Genomic DNA, 26,394 nt, shown 5'->3' with positions numbered 1-26,394 from the left:
CATTCTCCTTTCCTAGGGCTATTAGTTTTGTAGGGGATTTAGATTAGAATTCGTGAAAGTGCAATAGGCAAAGGCAATAAGTACTGGGACAGAAGTAAAATAAAGCTCGCTTGAATCAATGGTAATTTCCCCGCTTCGTGAGCAAGCTGACAGCAGATGTGGCACAATGCAGATCAAAAGACGAAAGAACATCTGAGAGTTCAGATAGTTTAGAAGCATAGCATCTGTTGCTTATGATGTGTCTCCCCCCGCCCACGCCCAGCACACAATAACATACTTCACAATGTACAGTAGCTTCAGTATTGTGTAAGCAATAGTTGCCAAAGAAGATCTTTTAAGAGCTCTGCAAGTCTTGGTTTATTAAGCTCCACACTACAGAACTGAAATTAATTTTGGAAGCGTGAGAAACTCAGAGAACTGAAATTGACAGATCCCTTCTCAAGAGGTAAAATCGGATGCAAATAACAAGCATTACACCAAGTCAATTCTGCCACCCTCTGCTGCCCCAAGGGCTCTTACTTTCTTATTACAATAATTTTCCTTTCCTTGACTTGCTGCCTAGAATTTCCTCCCAGGGAATTTATTTTAAAACACACACACACACACACACACACATTCTTTTCAGTCAATGAACAGAAAAAATCTAAACAGTAACAATAAAACAAATAAATAAAATAAAATAAATATACAGCAATCCCTAGATCTAAACCCAAATCATCAAGTCAAAGTGTGAACATAAAACCCCAAACCCAAATAGCTACAGGAAACGACCAACTAATGCACGCCCAAAAGACGCATGACTGCGCATGCATGCATAGTGCTGAACCTGGAAGTGACTGAAAATGTCAACCAAAATGCAATGGAAAGGGTGCGCTTATATGTACTCTGCCAATGCATGCAGAAGATGGGAATGGAAGCCCCATGCGAAATGGTCGTCAAATGTATAATAATAATAATATATTTATTACTTATAACCCACCCATCTGGCTGGGTTTCCCCAGCCACTCTGGGTGGCTCCCAACAGAATAGTAAAAACACGATAAAACGTCAAACACTGAAAACTTCCCTAAACAGGGCTGCCTTCAGCTGTCTTCTAAAGGTCAAATAGTTGTTTATTTCCTTGACATCTGGTGGGAGGGCGTTCTGCAGGGCAGGTGCCACTACCGAGAAGACCCTCTGCCTATTCAAAAACATCTACTTCGTTTATTTTAAAATTTCTGATAAACAAGCAAAAAGAAAGAGGCAAAGACTTTTAACTGCCATGACTTTGCATAAGAACCTAAGAGGACCAGGATCAGGCCAAAGACCCTAGTCCAGCATTCAACACATCTTGCTCTCAGAAGAAGAAGAAGAGGAGTTTGGATTTGATATCCCGCCTTTCACTCCCTTTAAGGAGTCTCAAAGCGGCTAACATTCTCCTTTCCCTTCCTCTCCCACAACAAACACTCTGTGAGGTGAGTGGGGCTGAGAGACTTCAAAGAAGTGTGACTGGCCCAAGGTCACCCAGCAGCTGCATGTGGAGGAGTGGGGAATCAAACCCGGTTCCCCAGATTACGAGTCCACCGCTCTTAACCACTACACCACACTGGCTCTCACAGTGGCCATCCAAAGGGAAGCACATAAGCAAGACCGGAGTGTTAATTTGTGATTGCCATTGTGATTCAGAGGCATACTGCCTCCCGTTGGGGAGGGGGAAACCATGGATTGTCAATTTGGATGCTGCACCAAGACCCTGTTAAAGTTCACACATTGTGACTTGGCATGATAGTTGAACTGAGCCAGAGGAAGGAGAAAGGGAACTGGGTAAGGTGTTTTTCATCCCTTATTGTTGCAGAGCTCTTGCTGATTTATCTGTTGTGTTATGATTATAGATTAATAAGGATAGGGGGGACATTAATTTTATTAAGTTTATGAATTTCTCAGTCACTGGCTCATTATCTGCTCTTTCTAATCTCTGCATTGTGGAACTTCAAAATTTATGTAGTGTACACACAAAGTGTGTGCAATGTATTAACTCATCTGGACACATTCATAGCAAAATCAATTAAAATGTTGAGCAATGTACATTATGAAAGGAAACCAATTTCAAGTGAGACCAAAATTACCTATTTGTTAGCAAATTCCCAGTTATTTGTATTTGCTTAGAATCCTCGTTCTTTGCCCAAAGCAATCAGACACAAACAGCAACAACAACACCCCCCGATGTGCCTGTTTCTTCTCGTTTCAACCACTGTGGTGTTATTCTCTGTGTCTTTTAGCTGAATTTTCTGAATTATTGGTATACCTTATATATTCCACCCATGCACGGTGCACACCAGTACTCTATGTGGAAAGAGGTCCTGTTCACGTATTGGGTTGTTATTATTATTTCATATTAATATGAAGCAACTCGATCCACATCACCTACTTTAAAAGGCTAATAATAACAATAATGATTTATTATTTATACCCCGCCCATCTGGCTGAGTTTCCCTAGCCACTCTGAGTGGCTCCCAGCAGAATAATAATAATAATAATAATAATAATAATAATAATAATAATAAGCGATAAAAGATCATACATTAAAAACTTCCCTAAACAGGGCTGCCTTCAGATGTTTTCTAAAAGTTTAGTTTATTTCCTCAACATCTGATAGGAGGGCGTTCCACAGGATGGGTGCCACTACTGAGAAGGCCCTCTGGCTGGTTCCCTGTAACCTCAATTCTCACAGGAAGGGAACCGCCAGAAGGCCCTTGGAACTGGACCTCAGTGTCCAGGCTGAAAGATGGGGGTGGAGACGCTCCTTCAAGAATACTGGGCCAAGGCCGTTTAGGGCTTTAAAGGTCAACACCAATAGTTTGAATTGTGCTCGGAAACGTACTGGGAGCCAATGTAGGTCTTTCAGGACTGGTGTTATGTGGTCTTGGCTAACAGGATCCACAAGGATGTGCTCTATGGGGAACTGGCTTCAGGCACCAGGCCCGTTGGCAAACCAACTCTGTGTTACAAAGATGTCTGTGAACGAGGCACGAAGGCTGGCAACATCAACCCCACTGTGTGGGGATCGCTTGCAGGTGACCACAGTGCCTGGTGGCAATCAGTGAGGTTGTGTATCCACAGCATCCATTGATCCTCACAACACGGTGCGCTGAGAGACAGTGACTAGCCCAAAGTCACCCAGTGGGCTTTGTGACTGAGTTTGGAGATTTGAACACTAATCTTCCAGGTTCTAGTCAAGTGCTCTTACCACTGCTCCCTACTGATATATATCATCAATCCGCTGAGGTCTATGAATGTGCCACAGTTAAAGCCAATTCAATATAAAATGCCACAGGTATGGTAAGATTAAACGTGCTGACAATTGACACTTTGATCCTCCCTGCCTCCGGTTTTTCTACAGCCATATCATATGAAACACACACAGCTCAACACTGAAACCTCACATATCCTGCCCCATACTGAACCCACAGATGAAGAGCCCCAACATCACATTAAATACCCTCCCCCCACCATATCCATACACCCAAAAACCCTAGATTTCTCACTCATGTGGAGAATCTCCCCACTTCCTATCTCACACTCCAATTGCCCCCACATATCCTACCCCACACTAAAACCCATTATACACACTCCACCAGACACACACACACGGCTCTGGTTTGCCTGGATGGAGAGAGGTGTGCTTCTGCAGACAATGGCTTTTGCACAGTTGGAAAATAACCTACCGTATAAAGGTACGCGTCACATCTGTTGCCCCACCCACCAATGACATGAAGACTTGCTGAAGGTTGCCCATGACACAATGAGCTCCTTGAGCTAAAAGATTCCCCACACTTGCTTGTATCATTGCAAGAGGAATCCTCCCATGAAGGGTAAGGAGAGCAGCTGAGGATCTTGCTAAAAGTCAACTTCCACAGTTCTCCTTTTTAAAACAACAACAAATCCATCCTCCAGAGCTCTTCAGCAGGCTGCCTCCTGGCCGGCTGGCCCACCGCCTTGGAAAGCTCTTTTTAAGATGTCTCCTGAGATAACACCCTCCAAACCAGCATTTCAAGAAGCTCGGTCTCGGTCCAATATACCTGAAGGAGCGTCTCCACCCCCATCGTTCAGCCCGGACACTGAGGTCCAGTGCCGAGGGCCTTCTGACGGTTCCCTCACTGCCAGAAGCCAAGTTACAGGGAACCAGGTAAAGGGCCTTCTTGTTGGTGGCACCCGCCCTGTGGAATGCCCTCCCACCAGATGTCAAAGAGAAAAACAACTACCAGACTTTTAGAAGACATCTGAAGGCAGCCCTGTTTAGGGAAGCTTTTAATGTTTAATAGACTATTGTATTTTAATATTCTGTTGGAAGCCGCCCAGAGTGGCTGGGGAAACCCAGCCAGATGGGCAGGGAATGAATGAATGAATGAATGAATGAATATTATTATTAAAGCTGGAAAGTTAACGAGAAACTGCTATAAAGGAAAAGTGCAAAAGCTAGAAAATGCACAACTAAGCCATCTCATTGAGCTTTTTAATGTAAGTGCAAGAGACAACACCTTCACACACACACACACACACACACACACATATACACACACACACACACAACCTGCAAGCCCCCATGAAAATGCCATCCACGTTCTCCAACTCGAGAGAACATGGGGGAAATATCAGCACAGCAGTACCCAAAATGTTAACAAGAAGAACGTTAAGTCTGGAGGTGTGTGTGTCCCTGCCAGATGTAGAAGTGTGTATCAGGCCATTTCCTCTTCAACAGCATCCACACAGAACCTTCAATTGTGTTCAACGGATTCTCAAAGTTAAAGTGCAGATTTCAATTTGGAGGAGACAGCTCCTAAGGAAATGAGAATGAGGAAACCCATCCATCTCTCCTAATTCCTCCCTTCCCGTACATATCCTCCTGCTCCTAAGCTCTCATAACTCATGTTCTTTTACACTTCCAACTGATTCCTCACTTCTGTTCAGATATGTCGAGGGAATTGTGGTTATTTTTAAAGTTACAAAATGATTCTTATCACTGTCACTAGCAATATTTGAGATGGGGAGGAAGGAGGGACTTCATTATCTCGACAACGTCGGCAGTGAGTTGTCAGACGAAGGAAGGTTACTTGTAAAATAAAATTCTAGAAAAACAGATTCAGCAACTGCACATCATTACATGGCTATGAAGCTCATCCTGGGGGAAGGGGGGTTGACAATTACATATTTAAAGACAATAATAGGACCGCACATCTATCGCAAAGCCGTGATACAATTGAATGTAGATGTCTACGCAGCCATCTGGGGAGTTTGATACATATAATAAAAGAGTCCCATTTTACAGGCATGCTAAGTAATGGAAAGACACAGAGTTTCCCCATTCATCACTATTTCCAATTTCGCGAATGTCACTGCGTTGTTGCATCCACGAGAAGGGGGAAATTGTAGCAATTACACATGGGAACCAAATTCCTCTCTCTCCAGGAAATCCCACTTTGTGTGCCAGCTCTTTTTATTTGCTCACTATTATATTGCCAGCAGTTGTTTCTGCTGTTATGGAAGAAGGGAATGACCCGACTCGCTTTAGGAGGCGAGAGAAACAAATTATCATAGAATACAAAAAGAGGGAAGTGCTGGCTGGCTCAATTGGCCTTCAAAAATCAATCAAAGGTGAGAAATAAGTATGATGGAATTTGTTTTCCATGGGGAAGCTGGTTCTACAACACTGTAAATGTGTGAGCGTGGTGGTATCTCAGAACTCTTGAACGTGTGAGGAAACCTTTCTCAAAGTGACTACCTCCTGGCAACTGCAAGTCCTGGGTGTACCGTGGTACCTCGGGTTACATACGCTTCAGGTTACATATGCTTCAGGTTACAGACTCCACTAACCCAGAAATATTACCTCAGGTTAAGAACTTTGCTTCAGGATGAGAACAGAAATCGTGCTCCCAGGCGCGGCGGCAGCAGGAGGCCCCATTAGCTAAACTGGTGCTTCAGGTTAAGAACAGTTTCAGGTTAAGTACGGACCTCCAGAACGAATTAAGTACTTGACCCGAGGTACCACTGTAATCTGAAACGATCTGATGCAGCAATCTTGCCGAAGTTAAGCTGGTCTGGATCTAGTCAGTGCCTGGATAGGAAGTGACCTGGGAATCCAGTGAACACCACCTTGAGGGTTGCCAAGGAAGGAAGGCAGCACAGAAACAAAACTTCTGAAAAGGAAGATTGGTTGTCCTAGAAGTAGAAAATCCCTCTTGATCTCAAGAGACAATGCTGTTATACTCACCTGCAGTTGTCTTCTAGTGGCATACTGACCAGAAGGGACTACAGTTGATCCCAATAACATTTTGCCTCATGAACCAGGCGTTATGGTGCAGCCTTTGGCTAGTGGTGTTTTTAAAAAGTTCATTTCACAAACACACAGAGCTAGGATTTGAACCCAACACTTCCCTGGTCCAAGCCCAACGAGCTCTACTTGACCACTCCATACACATACGTTTGTGCAATCATCATCTCCTAATATGGGGTGTTAGGGGTGGGGCAGAATCTCTGGTGTGGGACACGTCATGTTCCTCCCAGGGTAGTTTATCAACCTTTGGTCCCCACCTTGCACTCAGCTCTCACTTGTGGCTCCTAGAAGCTGCCAGTATGCGACAGTGGCCACATCCCAGGAACAGCTGCGATTGGCCAGATAAACCAGGTGAGAGTATCCAATAATGGTCAGGGCAGCAGCATCTGCCTGTGCTGAAGAGGGAAGTGAGGGGCAGATGGGGCTCATCAACCTGGGAAGGTAGCCCATCTAGAAGGAATACTCTGATCCTAAATCGCTGCTGCCTTGCGGGAAATCTTTGGCTAAGGAGTAAACCCTACATAAATCCAAAGCAGAGTCCCTGAGATGGTTGGATGGCACCTGGTATGCCATGTATGCCAGCGTGGTGTAGTGGTTAAGAGCAGTGCACTCGTAATCTGGTGAACTGGGTTCGCTTCCCCGCTCCTCCACATGCAGCTACTGGGTGATCTTGGGCTAGTCATACTTCTTTGAAGTCTCTCAGCCTCACTCACCTCACAGAGTGTTTGTTGTGGGGGAGGAAGGGAAAGGAGATTGTGAGTCGCTTTGAGACTCCTTAAGGGGAATGAAAGGCAGGATATCAAGTCCAAACTCCTCTTCTTCTTCTTCTTCTTCTTCTTCTTCTTCTTCTTCTTCTTCTTCTTCTTCTCCTCCTCCTCCTCCTCCTTCTCCTCCTCCTCCTCCTCCTCCTCCTCCTCCTCTTCCTTCCGGCAACTCCTGCAGCCAGGCTGGTGCCCATCGTATTGCTCTGCTTTCCTTCGGATCACATCCGTGAGGCCGAGAGGGGGGTCTATCATCTGGGCATCCCAGGACCTACATACACACAGCCCAGGCTTGCACCCCAGGGAGGTGAATTCGGTGCTGTTAATGCAGCAGTTTGACTTCCCTCTTGGACGTGCGCTCCACTGTCTCTCGAGTCAGGCAAATGCCAACAACAATTTCCGAACAAAAAAACTAACAAGAAGGCTGCAGGGATAAAAGGTATTGAGCCCTCCAGTTCTCGCCTATTAGTTCTTATTCAAACCTTATGACAGGCAACTTAGGGCACTTCAACATTCAAACTGCTTTAACACACTGTATGATCTACATCGCAATTGAGATGCATTACAGAAAATGATTCACTGTCTATTTAGCAAGCGTAGCATTGATCAGGATGCCAATTAAGTGGATTACAGTCCATCAGCAATTATTTTAAACTGAATGTGAGCCTATTACTCTTTAACCAGGCTTATTATTAACCAAATGTGTAAGAAAACTATAAAGGTATTGCTACCCATCCCTTCTGTGTATTCCTTGGACGTACCGTATTTTCCCGTGTATAAGACGCCCCCATGAATATTTCGGGGGACTCCAAATTAAGAAAACACCCCTCAGAACTACCCGTGTATAAGACAACCCCCAATTTAAAACCTAATCTTTTGGTTTAAAAAAAATCCTAGTCTTATACACGGAAAAATACAGTATATTATTATTGGAATCTAATGTAATAATAAGCTACAAAAATAGTAAGCTACCTGGATGTAGGAAACACAGGGAAGTGCTTGAAAATGTTTGTCCATCAGAGTGGGGATGGGGGCCCCCCTCTTGTTTCTCAGTTAGAGATACTCCTCAGTTTTGGCTACCCAAAATCTCTGGCTTTCCTTATGAGACACTATAATTTGTTCTCCAAAGGGTAATGGGCGTGGAGTCACCATCACTCAGTGGAAGCACACAAGTTTTGCAGAATAGTTTTAGAAAGCAACTACATGTCCACACCTATCTATAGATGAGATAAGCAAATATTGTGATGGAAAGATACAGCTGGGTAGTTTGCCAGATACCACTGATGTATGCTGCTGCGATTCCACTGAACTCAGAGACTTGATCCAGAATTTACACAAGCAAAATTCAGAAGTTATCTCTGCATAGCTGTCCTAGGACGGGAATTCTTCCCTATGTATAAGGATAGGTGAATATGTCAATTTCTCTAAGTTTCGTGGGTTCTCCCCCCATATAAAGTCCAGTCTCCCACATTTCCTGTTTACAATTTTCTTGTTGTTTTTAAAGTCATCATGAAAATTAATTAGGACTTCATTGTGAACTTCTCTTAATTTACACATTTTTACACAATAGTTCTCTGTACTATGATGCATTTTTGTAAGTCCCGCCCCCCAATGAGCTAGGAATTTATATGCACGTGATATTAGTTGTATATATTTATATGCACACTGTGATTCAGTGGTTCAATAGATACTGTTTCAGATCATTTAACGGATAACGAACATGCCGTTGTTTGCACAATTGCTTCACCTGGGCTGAAAGAAAGGAGAGCCACACAATCAGCAGAAACACATGGCATGTTTCTTGCTGGACTATTTCAGTCTGTGTTTGAATGATTTCCACATATGTATTTTTTTTAAAGCCCTGCTCATGGCAAGTGAGCATTTCAGGGGAAAGGATTCTACCATAGTCTGCTCCATGACTGGTTAGATTTCTTTGCACAGGGAATTTATTTCATTCTGCTTATCATGTAGATCAGGATGAGAGAAAGGAGTCTAAAACCCCAAATTCTCCTGGAGTATAAACACTCCTACCTCTAAATTCATCTTTTATGCAAATAAAGAGATTGAAATTAAGTCTGTGGTTTTTAATTCCTATTTATTTCTGGAGTATAAGTTCTGTTGCAGGCAATCATTCCTGTAGATTTTCAGAATCACAAATTAACTCTGTTATTGGTTATAGTTTTACTTTATAAATTTATTACAATTTGTGCTTGTTTTCTCTGCAATATTTTTGTAACTCACCGTGGGCAGACTATAAGTACAAACAGCGAATAAAGGATTAAAGCGATGCAAGTCGGTAAAGACAGCTTTTACAATCCTCAAACTGAGAGACAGTCATGTCTGAACAAGTGGCTTTGTGTTCAGTGGAAGAACTGGCAGCATAAAATTACGAAAATGTTAAAATAAATATTTTTCAGTATTTAAACTACAATAATAAAGATTACTGCCCCATTGTACCAACTGCCTTTTAACATAACAGCATTTCTCTGTTTCCACAAAGATTCCTAAATCTGCTCAGAGAGTTAATGGATAACATAATTCATAATTAATAATCGAATTGTCCACTCCGAGAAGACCTCTAAAGAAATCATAACGCCAGCGAGAGAATTTCTGGGTAGAATGTTTTGTACCTCGCAGCCAGAGTTGGCACAAACATCTTGCCAGTGGAAAGACTTTCCAGGCTGGATTTGCAAACACATTACTTGTCTGCGTAATTGACATAAATGAAGCTAACTAACAACATAATTTGCATCAATTGAACTAGACCGGTTAAAGCACTATAATCTAGCAGCACCATTCAGTGTGCCGTCAAAATTTCGCAGAATTTATTTATTTATTTAGAAAGCAATTCACGCCCAGCAGTTTGCAATGCAAGGCAAATCTGTCATGTTAGGATAACGTCTCTTTCCATCGAGTAGCCCTGCAGGAGGGGAGCCTTTTTCAGCCCATGCCTTTGTGGGGAACCTTCTCAGGGATATATGCGAGTAGTGGGTCAGGGTAGAGGCAAAAGTGGGCGGAGCAATGTTGTCACTCAATGTCTTTGCACGCTTGGTGACATTCCAGCCACACAAGTGTCAGAGGTAGAGACATTCATTCCCCTTTGAAAGTTTACCTTTCCTTTACATGTGGAGAACCAGTCGATTCCCCTTCAACCCACTGCCACCAAATACTGTACTTTTCCGTGTATAAGACTGTTTTTTTTCTTTAAAAATCATGCTAAAAAGTGGGGGCCATCTTATACATGGATAGTGCATAGGGTGGACGTTTGATTGGTTGCTGCCACGGCTGTCAGTGGCTATTGTGCATGTTATTGGTTGCTGCATTAATGGGTGATGTTGATTGGTTGATGCTCTGGCAGTTGGGCAGGCAATTGGCAGCTTCTGCCAATGATGGGACAGACTGGAAGCGAATTTCGCAATGCATGATGGGTGAGTGATTTTCGGCAACCCCCTCAAAATAATCTCAACAACTCTGTGCCATCTCCCCTCATTTTATTAAATTTGAGTCCCCAAAAATAGGGGGCGTCTTATACATGGGGGCGTCTTATAGGTGGAAAAGTACAGTATACTATACTGCTTATTGATGCTTTTAAACATATCGATGCTTTTAAATATAGCTGTGGTATTTTAGGTATGATACAAAACCAGCCTGACACACTTTCACAATTAAATAAAAGTTAACAACATATTATTTATTATGAGACAGAAATGTAAATGAGGTAAATGAAATGTAAATGAGGTACTTGCAATTTGTTTCTGTTTCTGTAAGACTCATGTTTGCACTAATACGGTTAATATTTACAGTCAAACCTCGGCTGTCGAACGTAATCCATTCCGGAAGACTGTTCGACTTCCGAAACGTTCGACAACCGAGGATCAAAGGGCATTCGGCAATGGAGAAAAAGAAAAAGAAGAAATACCCCGGAAGCCATTCAGCATCCAAAAATCATTTAAAAACTGAACAGTTACTTCTGGGTTTCCGGCGTTCAGGAGCTGACACGTTCCAAAATGGAGGTGTTCGGGAGCCAAGGTTTGACTGTATTTAAATGAGAGTGACAGAGGTTTTATATAAGACTGGTAGAGTGTAGTTCCTAGCCCTATTTAATTTACATGCCAATTACTCTTAGTCCCTCTTCCCCCGTCAATCTCACAACCAGCTACTCTAGAATCCAGCTGCTTTCCTTTGAGTCAGGCTTACAGGCAATTCTCTAGTCAGCTCCAGATGCTCCTTGATAAATTCTCCTCACAGCTTAGCATCCTTATATGGTCTCACTGCCAATCATAAGCCAGTGATTTAGCTCTTTTGGGGCCAGGGAACCTGCACCCTCTCCAGCTGCCTGATGAACTACAACTCCCATCAACACTGACCACTGGTTATAATGGCAGGGGTTAATGGGAGGGTCCCATCCTTTTCGGGGGGAGGGAGTAAAACTGGTTTGCAGAGTTACTGGTCTCCTGCCAATCACCACTGCACACAGCTAACATTTACTGTAAACGCATCAGACTGACTTTCCCTGAGTGCAGTCGTGGACAGAAGATTGTACATATGAGCGAAATGATTTGCTTAAGTTATACCCTGGGTGCCCTGCTCAAATTATGGACATCTGTACACACCCTAAGATATTATCTTATCTAAACGTTGTTCACCAAAAACCATATTAGCTGAAAAGTAATCCCTGAAAAAAAGACAGAGATTGTGTTGTTGTTCAACCAAACTGATGTTTTGAGCTAGATACAATCTGGTATAAGTAATAAACAGCAGACAGCTGCTCATACTTCCCAGGTCATTGTGAACTTTAAAGAAGCCCAGTTCACTGATATTTCTAAAGAACACAGCAAAGCAATAGGAAGATGTGCATGTTCAGCAGCTTTACAAAATTCAGCCAAAGGCATTTGGCAGCAGACAAAATAATAATAAAAAATAAGGTGCAAGCTAAGTTGCATGCCAGTTGCTGTACAATTATGCAAAACCGAGAGCTAGAAACCAATTCCTTACAAAGCCACAAAAGGGAATTATGGGAAATAGGCACTTAACCTTGAAGTCTCCCCACCCAATCTTTGAGGGTGTCATAATAGCCCTCTGCCCAGAAGAATGCTTTCATAAATGGGAATAATTTACTGCCGTTGCTCATTCTCATGATGTCACTGCAAGCTTTGCAAAAAGTGAGACCCACACAGAAGTCCACATTCCCCACAGCCAAGGAACAACATGAGGGATGTCATTATTTATTTTTTACAACATGAAGCGTGGTGGATGTAGTCAGCAGCCCGTTTTGTCAAGCAAGATCCATCGATATAAGCAGGTCTTTCAGTTTCAGGTGTACTTGCTAGACTTTTCTAGAAGGAAATATTGGCATTGCTTTGTGGCTCACAGGCAGGGAACTCCTGCACCCTTAATAGTTGTAAAGGTAAAGGGACCCCTGACCATTAGGTCCAGTCATGGCCAACTCTGGGGTTGCGGCGCTCATCTCGCTTTATTGGCCGAGGGAGCCGGCGTACAGCTTCCAGGTCATGTGGCCAGCAGGACTAAGCCGCTTCTTGGTGAACCAGAGCAGCGCACGGAAACGCCGTTTACCTTCCCCCTGGAGTGGTACCTATTTATCTACTTGCACTTTGATGTGCTTTCGAACTGCTAGGTTGGCAGGAGCACTTAGAAGAGAGAATTTGAGGTGTAGTTTTTCATGCTATTTCATGCTATTAAAGCTCCACAGTCTTCTTTTGCATCTGGTCACCCTCTTTGTGACACGTAAAAGCAGCATGAGAAATGGGGGAAATCTGTCTGGTTCTTTCTTTACCAGAAAAAAACACACAATATGTTGGTAGCAGCTATTTTACTTGTAGGCTGAGAGTGGTTGTTTGTATACTTTGCTTGTACAGTGACCTGAAATTAGCACCCTCTCTATTATTATTTTATTTACACTCATAATCACTTGACATTTTATTCTAGTATCAATAACACAAAACTGCATCCAAAAGGGAGGGAAGCATTAAAATTAAGATGCAGGACACATCTTACCAGCTAGATGTAAGAAATTAATTAAGGAAGATATAGCATGAAGCTCAAGGCCTACACCTACAGCTTTTCCTGCTAAAATGACACTGTGCTTTTATAAAAAGAATCTGAAGGATACAAGAGATATTGGTATTACTTCAATTCTAGATGGCAGGTGTGCTATCTCCTTAGAGACAGGACACATTCTGTCATCCTGATGCTTAGAACGGCTCAGCTCTATGGCCTTTTTTAAAAAAAAACAGGCACAGCAACACTGAAATGCACTCATCTTTTCCCAGCAAAGCCACCCCATTCATTGCAACAGAGCCAACCAATCAGTATGTGCATTTTTTTGGGTGGTGGGCACACATAGCTGAAACAAAAGGAGTACGTGCCACTTGACCTCAGCAGATACGACTGAAAAGCGGCTATTGTGCAAGAGACGGAAGAAGACAGCTTCAAAGTTAACTAGGGAAATATAAACGAAAAGTGTTTTATGACAACTGTTAAATTAATTTATTCAGGAGTAAACTGAAGGAGGATGAGTCCTGTCAGAATGTTGATCTCTTAATTTGTGTGAGGAGGACTTCCCTGAAGGAGGACAAATGCCTGCTCCCACAAGAATTGGCCTCATATGAAGTCAATGCAGCAAAAGGGAGAGCGGGGGGAGGGGGGAGGTTGCGAGAAGGGAGCAAAGAGGTAGGAGGAAAAGTTTAATGTTCAAAGTATTCTGAGTCTCCCAGGTGCATCATCAGGGAGTTTGAAAAGTACAGTGGTACATCAGGTTAAGTACTTAATTCGTTCTGGAGGTCCATTCTTAACCTGAAACTGTTCTTAACCTGAGGTACCACTTTAGCTAATGGGGCCTCCTGCTGCCGCCGCGCAATTTCTGTTCTCATCCTGAAGCAAAGTTCTTAACCCGAGATACTATTTCTGGGTTAGCGGAGTCTGTAACCTGAAGCGTCTGTAACCCGAGGTAGCACTGTAAACCGCTGTACATCTCCACTTTTTAACACCTTTTACTGGGGAGTAGACAAAAGACTGAACTTCTGCTTTTGAAGCTCCCCAATGAAGGACCTGGGAGATCCAAAACACTTTGGATATTGAACTCCCCTCCCCCCACTCTCATACCCTCCAACATTTCTCTGATGAAAATAGGGCTGTCCCATTCCATAATGATAATTTTACTATTTATACCCCACACATCTTACTGGGTTGACGCAGCCACTCTGGGCACCTTTCAACATGGATATATAAAATAATAATCCATTAAAGATTTAAAAAAACACCCCGAGATCTCTGGGTATAGGGTGGTATATAAATTGAAACAACAGCAGCAGCAGCAGCAGCAACAACATTTCCCTATACAGGATTGCCTTTAGATGGCGTGGGGGTCAGATAACTCCATAAAGGTAAAGGGACCCCTGACCATTAGGTCCAGTCGTGGCCGACTCTGGGGTTGCGGCACTCATCTCGCTTTATTGGCCGAGGGAGCTGGTGTACAGTTTCCGGGTCATGTAGCCAGCATGACTAAGCCGCTTCTGGTAAACCAGAGCAGCGCACGGAAACGCCGTTTACCTTCCTGCCAGAGCGGTACCTATTTATCTACTTGGACTTTGACGTGCTTTCGAACTGCTAGGTTGGCAGGAGCTGGGACCGACCAAAGGGAGCTCACCCCGTTGCGGGGATTCGAACCGCCGACCTTCTGATCAGCAAGTCCTAGGCTCTGTGGTATATCACACAGCGCCACCCGCATCCCAGAAAACTCCATGCCCTCCGGCATTTCTCCAATGAAAACTGGGACATTCCAGGATCCAATCAGAAACTAGGACAGTTTCTCCAAATCTGGGAAGTCCCTGGAAAATAGGGACACTGGGAGGATCGGCACTCTGCATACTGTTTTTATACAAAATCAAACCATTGGGACAGCTCTGGCTTGGTGCTATCTACATTGCATGGCAATGACACTTCAGAGTTTCAGGCTGGCTTCTTTTTCTGGCCTTGGGCATTATAACCTCCTTCAGAAACCCTACCTATGGTGGACGATGGCAGGGAGAGCACCTTTTCAACATTGGCACCACATTATGGAACATCAACCCTAGAGAGGTCCATTTGGTGCTTTGCTTGTTTCTCCTTTAGCTGCCACGTCAAGATCATTTTGACTTTATCTGCTCTATTACTTATTTTATTGTGTTTTACTGCTGCTCTTGTTTTAAAATTTTTCCTCTTCTTTGAGATGTTAGGTTGTTTTTTTATTTAACATATTTTAAGTGTGTTCTATTTTGTACCACATTTAGCGGGCTGATATTCCTCAATAATACAAGTGTTTTTCCCGTTATACTAATGATTTGAGGTTCTACTGGATTATTTGATGCATACAAATGTACAGCTGCATGTGCTTGTAGCCCCAAAGGAGGGGCACTGCTGTTATTCTAACAGTGCCATCCTATAGATATGTCTTCTCATATAGAAATCCCATTGCGTTCAGCTAGATTTTCCACCAGATAAAAAAAAGGTAAAAGGTAAAGTTAAGTCCTGTCAAAGCACTCATCTCGCTTTCAGACCGAGGGAGCTGGTGTTTGTCGACAGACAGCTTTCTAGGTCATGTGGCCAGCAGGGCTAAACCACTTCTGGCACAACAGAACACCGTGACGGAAACCAGAGCACACGGAAACACCGTTTACCTTCCCGCTGCAGCGGTACCTATTTAACTACTCGCACTTGTGTGCTTTCAAACTGCTACATTGGCAGAAGCTGGGACAGAGCAACAGGAGCTCACTCCATCTTGTGGATTCGAACCGCTGACCTTCCAATCGGCAAGCCCAGGAGGCTCAGTGGTTTACAGGTGAAACTCGAAAAATCAGAATATCGTAGAAAAGTTGCTTTATTTCAGTAATTCAACTTCAAAGGTGAAACTAATATATGAGATCGACTTATGACATGCAAAGTGAGATCTGCTTCTACTTCTCAGAGGTCCAATCTTGCTCGATTTGGAATCCTTGTTTTGCTGATTCCCTTGAATATTCTAATTTTCTGAGATGGTTAATTTGGGGTTTTCATCAACTGTACGCCGTGATCATCGCAATGATAACAAATCAAGGTTTGACATATCTCGCTTTGCATGTCACGAGTCTATCTATCACATATATTAGTTTCACCTTTCAAGTTGGATTACGGAAATAAAGGAACTTTTCCTTGATATTCTAATTTTTCGAGTTTCACCTGTAGACCACAGCAGCACCCGCATTATCCTCCAGATAACTGTGCTTAGCACAGCAGCCTTGCAGCACAACCGTATGCATGTCCACTCATAAGTAGACCCCATTAGGTTCAATGGAGATTACTTGGGTGAGTAGGTATAGAATTTACTCTGTGGATCTCCATAAAGACAATGTTTTGCAAACTGAGAGAAGCGGGTTGCACATATTTGGAATGAAGAAATATAACGTACTAGAAAATATGGAACAGCTGGTTAATACATCTTTCTTACACCCATTGGTTCTGCTTTCTTAACGACACACCTGGCCATCTTTGTTTCCACCACAGTAGGCAAGCTTTCCCCGGCGTGATGATGCCATGATGGGGAACGCTGCATCTATTTAATTTCTGCTATTCATGTAGCCATTAAAAATGCAGACCCTCTCTCGCGGAACAAAGGGAGGGAGAGGAAGGAGTGCAGCTCAGTAGCAAATTATAAACTTTGTACACAAAAGGTCTCAGGTCTCAGCACTACCAGGTGGGAAAAGACTACTGTCTGGTACCCCAAGGAGTCACTGCCAATCAGTGTCCAAAATCCTGAGAGCTAGACAGACCAAATGGTGTGACATGGTTAATAATAATAATAATTTATTTATATCCCACCCATCTAGTTGGGTTTTCCCAGCCACTCTGCGTGGCTCTCTACAGAATATTAAAAACATGATAAAACATCAAACATTAAAAACTTCCCTAAATAGAGCTACCTTCAGATGTCTTCTAAAGTCAGATAGTTGTTCAATTGAGGTGGACTGGAAAAAGTTTAAAGACTACTTGCAAAAGTATTACAAACTGTATGAATCTTAAGACGGTGCATGATTTGAAAATGATACGCTTTAGCAATCATGATTAAGTAAATAGTAAACTAAGTGATAAAAGAGAAAAGGAGATAATATGAAATTGAACATGTTACGTTTATTTTAAAGGTATAAAAATTCTGACATAATACATTGAATATAGATACATAACATGTAAAAGTTACAATAAGGTATGACATAAGGTAACAAATTGCTGACATTGTTAATATAAAGAACGCAGAATCGGAAGGGGTGGGGAAGTCCAATTTGGGATTTTTGTTAAAAAAAAAAAAAATGGTTTCTTGTAAACTCTTTGTTTGTAATGTATAAAATTTGGAAAGAAACGTAATAAAAAAATATTATAAAAAAAAAATAAAAAAAAAAAAAAAAGAGAAGATTCCCTGGAAAAGACCCTGATGTTGGGAAAGATGGAGGGCACAAGGAGAAGGGGACGACAGAGGACTAGATGGTTGGACAGTGTTCTCAAAGCTACCAGCATGAGTTTGACCAAACTGTGGGGGGCAGAGGAAGAGAGAAGTGCCTGGAGTGCTCTGGTCCAGGGGGTCACGAAGAGTCGGACACGACTAAATACTAAACAACAACAACAACAGCCTGCATCAGCCAGATATAGAATGATAGAATTGTAGAGTTGGGAAGAATTGAAGAGTTGGTTAGCCCAACCTGCTGCAATGCAGGAATCGCAATGGAAGAATCTCTGACCACAAGCTTAACGTAAGTCAACGTTGTGATGCAGCAGCAAAAACAGCTAATGCTACTTTAGGCTGGATCGACAGAAGTCTAGTGTTCAGATCAAGGGAAGTAATGGTCTCACTCTTATTCTGCCTTGGTCAGACCACACCTGGAGTCCTGTGTCCAGTTCTCGGCACCACAATTTAGGATGCTGACGAGCTGGAACGTGTGCAGAGGAGGGCAGCCAAGAGAATCAAGGGTCTGGAAACCATAGTCCATTAATTTCGTCTGCCATTCTTCTTTCGTCGGAATTTCTTCTTGTTTCCATTTCTGGGCTAACAGTACTATTGCCGCAGTTGTTGCATATAAAAACAATTTAACATCTTGCCTATTAATGTCCTGACTTATAATACCAAGTAAAAACGCTTCTGGTTTTTTTAAAAAAAAAAAAAAAAAAAATAAAGTCAGATAGTTGTTTATTTCTTTGACATCTGATAGAAGGGCGTTCCACAGGGCAGGCGCCACCACCAAGAAGGTCCTCTGCCTATTTCCCTGTAGCTTCACTTCTCGCAGGGAGGGAACCGCCAGAAGGCCCTTGGAGCTGGACCTCAGTGTCCGAGGCTGAATGATGGGGGTGGAGACGCTTCTTCAGGTATACTGGGCTGAGGCCGTGACACTTTGACTTGTGCTCATAAATTACTACCCCTTCTTAATTGGGGGTGGGGGGAAGCTAGAATGCAGAAAAATTGGTAGCTACGCTGCTATAATGTTTGGCAAAAGAAAGCAACACACCAGAAAATTTATGCAGCCCTCCTGCTTCTTTTACGCTCCTTGCAGAAACATACACCATGCCTAACACGGGGCTGCCGGTGCAAATATGTTGTCAACAACAATGTTGTGTGCCTGAAAATGAGATGGGCCGTGCACACAAGTTCTGCATTCCTGGGCACACTGTCTGCTCTTCAGATTAGCACAAAGGTCTGAAGAGGGTTTTGAAGTGCAAGCAGTCATTTAGAAGCTTGCTCTGCATCTGAAAACCCTAAGGCGGCAAGGTTCCCTCTCATGAGAGCCAATGTAGTGTAATGGTTAGAGAGTCAGACTATGACCTGGAAGAGCAGGGTTCGAATCCCCACTCATCCGCAAAGCTCAATGAGTGACCTTGGACCAGTCACTGCTTTACGGGCTAAGTTACCTCAATTAGGTAAATGCAATTAACAAACAAACATTTTGTATGCACTTTTCCCATTAAATGTGCATTTTTCAATGCATTTCAACGACGACAATAATTTTATTATTTATACCCCACCCATCTGGCTAGGTTTCCACAGCCACTCTGGGCGGCTTACATAGCATATAAAAACATAGTAAAATTTCAATGCTTTTTGACACATTTTTTTCTCCCTAAAATATGCTGTCTGAATACTCCCCCTCCCCCCGCAACACACAGAAAATTCCTATTTTTCTTCATGTTTTGGGGAGACTTAAACTGCATTGCAATATCTGGAGCTTGCTTCTGAGTAGACATGCACAGTATCGTACGATAAATATATGTTTATGACTTGCAAAGGAGACCATCAAGCTGGAATCATTCCTAAACCTTGAAAGTTCCATTAAATATTACAAAACAGTTCTGAGACCAAAGATGGCATTGAAATGTTCCCTCTCCTGCTACTAAAAGTTTGCATAGCCTTTTACAAGGAATATAATGAAGATGTAAATTATTTTGGAGCTAATTAACTCCACCTGTTTATTTCCTTCAGTGTTGAAAGGTGTCACCCCAGGTAATAATTACTGAAAATTGCATACTACTCTTTTGCTATAATGGAGGGAAATTGCTTTAGGAGATTAAGGAAATGGAAACGTCATTGAGAAAGTTTTTTTTTTTTTAAGTTAAAAAAAATCTTAGTTTAAAAGTACAGTTGAATTCGTGGTAATGATTTTTGCTGTAATTTGGTAATTATTTCAAATGCATTTGCTGAGTCTCCTAAATATCATGCATTAAAATTGCACACAAAACTAGGCCTAGGAGACGCTTTTGAATGCTGGGTGCAGACAGTGTGTGCAGCGTTTTGTGACTTATGGCATAATTCAATAGTAGAGCTCTGCTTGAAGAATGTCCCATTTCACTTCCCGGTATCTCAAGGAAGGGCTGAACAGGCCTTGCGTGACTAGAGAACTGCTGTCAGTCAGTGTTAAGGAATATTGAACTAGATGGACCAATGGTCAGACTCAGTACAGTCGTACCTCGGAAGTCAAACACCTTGCAAGTCGAACGTTTTGGGTCCCAAACGCCGTAAACCAGGAAGTGAGTGTTCCGGTCTGCAAACCTTCTTTGGAACCCGAACGTCCAACGTGGGTTCCATGGCTTCTGATTGGCTGCAGGATCTTCCTGCAGCCAATCAGAAGCCATGCCTTGGTTTCCAAACATTTTGGAAGTCAAATGGACTTCTGGAACGGATTCCGTTCGATTTCCAAGGTATGACTTTATGAGGCAGTTTCCTATCCTCCTATTATTCATGGTCTTATTCAGTACAATGAAGCTTCTTACTTTCTGTGATATTATGCTGTCAGATGAGGTGTTACAAGTGAAAAGTGCCGGCTGAAATACAATTATTCCATGCAGTAAATTTTGTGATGCCCACCAATGACTACCTTTCTTTATTTCAACGCATTCGTAAGCTGCTCAATATTTTTTAAACCTCTCAGCGGTGTACGTATAAAAACAAGATCTGTTAATATGAAACAAGAAATCACACTAAAGTTGCTAAAACCAGTGCTAATTTTCTAGAAAAACAGGTGAGGGATGAACTCAGCATGAACACCTCCCTTGTTCCCTTATAATGGCAATGGTGCTCACCTGAGAGGTGCCAGAACTGAGTTCTGGTGAGTTCTGGCTGGGAAAAAGCCCAGGCCAAAACAATATAAAAACAGAAAAGCATACAAAGGCAAATAAAACAAAGATTCAGGGGGGATTCATAAACATAAATCAGGGTCCGATTCAGGGAAAACTTGGGCAAAAAATTGAAGTATTTGCAAAGTACCTGAAGCAACTGGCGGTTGTGACCTTCACGTATGACAGAGGGAAGGGCATCCCCTTTGAACACATTGGCAAGCTTTTAATCTGAAAGTGGGTCTGGAAGGGTAACAGGGAGGATTTTTTTTTCCAAAATAAGAAACAATATTTGCCTACAAACTGAATACAACTGAAGGTCACATGTTCAACTCTGGGCATCACCAGTTGTTCATTATTAAATTAAATATACCACCCTTTATCCAAAGATCTAAGGGCAGTTCGCAACATAAAAAGGTAAAAAGGTAAAGGACCCCTGCACGGTTAAGTCCAGTCAAAGGCAATTATGGGGTTGCAGCGCTCATCTTGCTTTCAGGCCTAGGGAGCTGCGTTTGTCCACAGACAGCTTTCCAGGTCATGTGTTCAGCATGACTAAACCACTTCTGACACAACGGGACTTCGTGACAGAAACCAGAGTGCACGGAAACACCATTTACCTTCCCGCCACAGCAGTACCTATTTATCTACTTGCACTGGCATGCTCTCATACTGCTAGGTTGGCAGGAGCAGGGACAGAGCAACGGGAGCTCACCCCGTTGCGGGGATTCAAACCGCCAACCTTCTGATCGGCAAGCCCAAGAGGCTCAGTGGTTTAGACCACAGTGCCACCCACGTCCCTTTCACAACATAATACAGGGTAAAAGCACAAAATAGTTAAAAACAAAACAGAACAATAACCGCCCTCCTAGAAACACATTTAAAAGGCTGTAGGATATTAATGTTATTGAAGAGGAATGTTTTCGCCTGACGCCTAAATATGAAAAATGAAGGCGCCAGGCAAACTTCCCTGGGGAGAGCATTCCACAGACGGGGGAGCCAACTGCAGAAAAGGCCCTTTCTCATGTTGCCACTCTCTGGACCTCTCACGGAGGTGGCACATGAAGAAGGGCCTCAAAAGATGATTGCAGAGTCCAGGCCGGTTTTATGGGGAGAGGCGGTCCTTGAGGTATTGCAGTCCTGAGAGCCATTTCAAGCTTTATAGTGTCAAAGCCGGCACTTTGAATTGGGCCTGGAAGCTAATTGGGCTAGGATCGGTGTAACATGCTCAAATCATCTTGCCCCGGTGTTGAGCAACCTGGCCACCAAATCTCTGCGCCAACTAAAGTTTCCAACCCAGCTTTAGGAAGTGATAGGAAAGGCCTAAGACCCTGGATGTCTGCTGCCTGCTATAGTAGGCAATACTAATCTTAATTGGCAAGTAGTATGACAGCTTCTTATGTTCCTACTATTAATGTAGACCCCACTGCTGATGAAACTCTACTACAGCCTTCATCAGCCTGTTGCCCTCCAGAGGACACTAGTCTGGCAAAGTCTGCTCCAATACGCCAGGTATTATTTGGGGTTTTCAGGGTGTCTATTATTATTATTATTATTATTATTATTATTATACACAACCAAAACTGATCTCTCTCAATATTTTAAAAAGAAAAAAATGTCATAATCATATAGACAAATGTTCAGCATGTTACCTAACCAGGTCGGACGATACTGCTAAATGACCAACACAGCAAGTACAATATTTCATGTTACCTTACTACTTTCTTGGGTGTCAGGCATCAGAAAATGATTGATCGTAAGCAGCCCCTTACAACGAAAGTAATACCAAGTATCCTCATGGAAACAGCTTTATTTGAGTATTGCAAGAGGGAGAATGAGAGAGCGGACTGACAGGTACACAAGGTGGGCAGGTAAAAGTATAATGCGTTTTTGCCTCTACCCCCTTTCATAAATCATGATATTCTTTCCAACAAGGTCTGGTTTAGGGGGAAATTACACTTTTTCTCCCTCCGAAACAGAAATGTTCATCACCGGCGTTCCAATCTCGTGAAAAATTATCATGGGGGGGGGGGAGCATAATTCACAACTGATTTATGGCAAAATTGATAGAAGTGAGGGGTTGCAGCCAATCGCTTGCTTCGAAATATCCTCCAATCTCACATCCTGACTAAAAGCTTTGCTCAAAATGGCTTGGGTAATTTAAGTACCAAAACAGAAGGCATTAACCCAGCACACCCCATTAATCATATCAGTTGCTAGGCTAAGGGGAGGCCAAAGGAGGGGGGGAGGAGAAGCAGGACTGTAATCACACCTGGAATAACCAGAGAAGACCCTGGGTTTGTTGCAGATGCAACTTTTAACTTCACTGCAACTATCATAAGACTGTGTATGTTTCCAAAGCACAATTCAAAGTGTTGGTGCTGACCTCTAAAGCCCTAAACAGGCTATGGCATATTCCACCGCAAGATGAAGCGATAGTGGTCACAAAATTAGAATGCTTTAAAATGGGTTAGGCAAATTAATGGAAGATAAGGCTACCAACAGTTACTAGTACAGATTGCTATATACAGTGGTACCTCGGGTTACATACGCTTCAGGTTACACACTCCACTAACCCAGAAATAGTGCTTCAGGTTAAGAACTTTGCTTCAGGATGAGAACAGAAATCGTGTTCCGGTGGCGCGGCGGCAGCGGGAGGCCCCATTAGCTAAAGTGGTGCTTCAGGTTAAGAAAAGTTTCAGGTTAAGTACGGACCTCCAGAATGAATGAAGTACTTAACCCGAGGTACCACTGTACTATTCCAGAACCAGAGGCAGTAGGCCTCTGAATACCAGTTGTTGGGGAATCCAAGCAGGACAATAATATCGCTGAGAAAACCCTGCCTGGGCTTCCCAAAGGCCTTTGGCTAGCTAAGGCGAGGACAGGATGTTGTAGTAGATCGACCTTTGGTCTGATCCAGCGGTGGGGGCAATCATTCAACAGGGTTTATCTCCCTTCCCACGCTTTATAGAGATCAACTCTCCAAGCAGGTGCTTGAGGCTGAAAATAGGAAGTAGCTCTACTGAAAAACCATCACTGATGCGACACGATATGCCTTATGTCTAGGTTTTCTGGCATTACCATTTCTGCACTATAGGTCTCTCGGTCACTTTGATTTGCATGTAGACAAATAAATTAACTGAAATTAAATTAAATTAATTGAAATTAAATTAACTGAAGCACACACACACACACACACACACGAAACCAGAGCACCCAAACACCCCACAAGATGGAACAGAGTGGCACAAGATGAGAAAGCTGATGAAATATGCCAGACAGTTATACAAGTGACTAATTTCCCCAGCAATATGATGAGAGAGAGAGAGAGAGATGTGTGACTTTGAAATGACAGGATTTTGTGCATATGAAAGCAAGGAGGGGTGGGGGTGTGGAAAATGAGCAATTACTGGAGATGAACTGATTTCCCTAAACTCTGCAAAGGCTGGGTATGCAACAGCTGCAGCTGTCATCTCTTTAGATGAGGGAATGGAGAAGTGGTCCTTAGTGAGACCCCTTTTTTAGCATCTCTTGCATCCTGAGATGCAGCAGGGTTAGGGATGACTGGGGGACAAGTGATGGAGGTGGCCCATCCAATTTGTGGAACGTCCTGCCCAGTTTTCCTAGCGCTGATACAGATGTCCTTCTGGCATCAGGCAAAACCAGAAGATTTTAACCCCAGAATACCAACAAAGTATTACCCAGTTGCCAACTGGTTGCCAACAAAGTTTTACCCAGAACAGACCCATTGAAATTAACATGTTAGTCATGTTAGACCCATGCCGGTCATGTCCATTATTTTCAATGGCTGTTCTCTAAAGATAATTAATGCAGCACACAACACCATTTTTTAATAACTTCTGGTTCTATTCTCAAGGGTTTTAGTTGGGTTTTATCCAGGTTTGTGTTTATACTGCTGCGATCCAGTTTTCATTATGTATATTAGGCTATCTTTCTTACTTTTTGGAAGCTGTGTAAGACTTTTCTTTTTGAGGGGAAGGCTATATATACACTTGCACATTTAATTAATCTTACAGTCAGTCAAATGGTGTTTTGCTGTTCAAGTGTGAGATTATCGGGTATATCCCCAAACGACTGCCTCAAAAGGATTTAAATTAAGCCTATTAGGGGACCAGTCCTATGGTCCCTGAGAAGGACATCCCAGCAGATTTCCCCTTCTACCTGCGGAGGAGAGGAGGTGTACTTGTGGAAGCTTCCTTATTGTGGAAACCTATGCAGCCATGTCCATCCACTTTCAGAACTCTAGAGGCACAAGGACAAAAAAAGAGAGAGTGTATTGCTATGGTGATTGGATGCTAAAGGATCCAGTGCCTCACCATTTCCTTGGCATGCGCCCAGAAAGAAAACCATGAAAGCCAACGGAAAGATAAATTGGAGGGGGAGGAGGCAACAGCACCAAAATTATCTGGGAGGATTCAGCCTCTCTCCATCTTCCGCCCAGGTGATCTAAGATCTGGTGGTTCCTCCACCACAAATTCTCTCTTCCTCACTATGGTGAGACAGCTCTGAGAGGTTGCCATCCTACAGCCACTTACCTTACCATTACATAGGTACCGTATTTTCCGCTCTATAGGATGCACCGGACCATAGGGCGCACCTTGTTTTAGAGGGGGAGAACAAGAAAAAAAAAATCTCCCCCTCTCTGCTCAGCGCCCCTTCAGCGAAGCGGCAGGAGAAATGGAACCCCTTCCATTTCTCCTCCCACTTGGCTGAAGGGGCGCTGCACACCTCTCCCTCTCTGCTGAAGCCAGGAGAGTCTTGCTCTCCTGGCTTCAGCGAAAGGAACCTGAAGCCTCCGGAGCGCAGCGGAAACTCGCGCTGCGCTCCGAAGGCTTCAGGCGGCTATCCCTGAAGCCTGGAGAGCGAGAAGGGTCGGTGCGCACCAACCCCTCTCGCTCTCCAGGCTTCAGAGAAAGCAATGCGGAGGGAGCGCTCCCTCTGCGCCTTGGAGGCTTCGTGTTGCTATCCCTGAAGCCAAGGAGCCTGCATTCACTCCATAGGACGCACACACATTCCCCCTTAATTTTTGGAGGGGGAAAAGTGCATCCTATAGAGTAAAAAATACGGTATATCCCAGCTTTCCCTTCAACGGAGTTCAAGGTGCCATTTACAGCCCGGCCTCACAACAACTGGTATGGTAATAGGTTAGGAGCGCGATCCAAACCCCTGGGCTTGGAGGGAGTCGGTGACTTCCACCACGTCAACAGCCCTGCTGCAAATGCCTGATGGGGTGGAAGGTTGTGCAGATGGGGATGGAAAAGGCCTCTGCTGCACCACCAGAGGCTGGCAGAACCAATCAGGATTGAGCCGAAGCCCTGCAGCGTGCTGGAGAGTTAGGCGTCCCATATCATCTTATATATGTCTACCTCAATGAATTCAATGGGACTTATTCCCTGGTATCAGAGAGCAGGGTTGCGACCTAAAGTACTGGAATTAGAGTGACAGAATATTTCAGAGTCACTCTGTTATTCTTGTGTGTTTGCTTTTCCTTTAAAAAAAGGGGGGGGGATTTTGTTATCTGGATCTACATATCTTGCAACTCACATCTCAGGTAATGCTATATCTGTATCCGGCATTTGATGAAGCAAGCTGAAATGTTCAGGCCGCTATGAACCATTTCAGATCCCAGTCTTTTTAGCTCTACTGGAGAAGTGTAAATGCACTTTACAACTAAAAACAAAC

At 43.3% G+C, this 26,394-nt stretch overlaps 1 protein-coding gene across 6 annotated transcripts in view; it reads right to left on the bottom strand.

Annotated features, from left to right (window-relative positions):
- Positions 1-26,394, bottom strand: part of RBMS3 (RNA binding motif single stranded interacting protein 3) — a 752,431-nt gene that overhangs the window by 675,424 nt on the left and 50,613 nt on the right. The gene's annotated exons all lie outside the window — the stretch shown is intronic.

Source organism: Podarcis raffonei, chromosome 12 (genome assembly GCF_027172205.1).
Source record: "Podarcis raffonei isolate rPodRaf1 chromosome 12, rPodRaf1.pri, whole genome shotgun sequence".
In the NCBI taxonomy this organism is placed as follows: domain Eukaryota; kingdom Metazoa; phylum Chordata; class Lepidosauria; order Squamata; family Lacertidae; genus Podarcis; species Podarcis raffonei.
The sequence above is the reverse complement of the archived record's forward strand: the minus strand, read 5'-3'. Positions and strand labels throughout refer to the sequence as shown.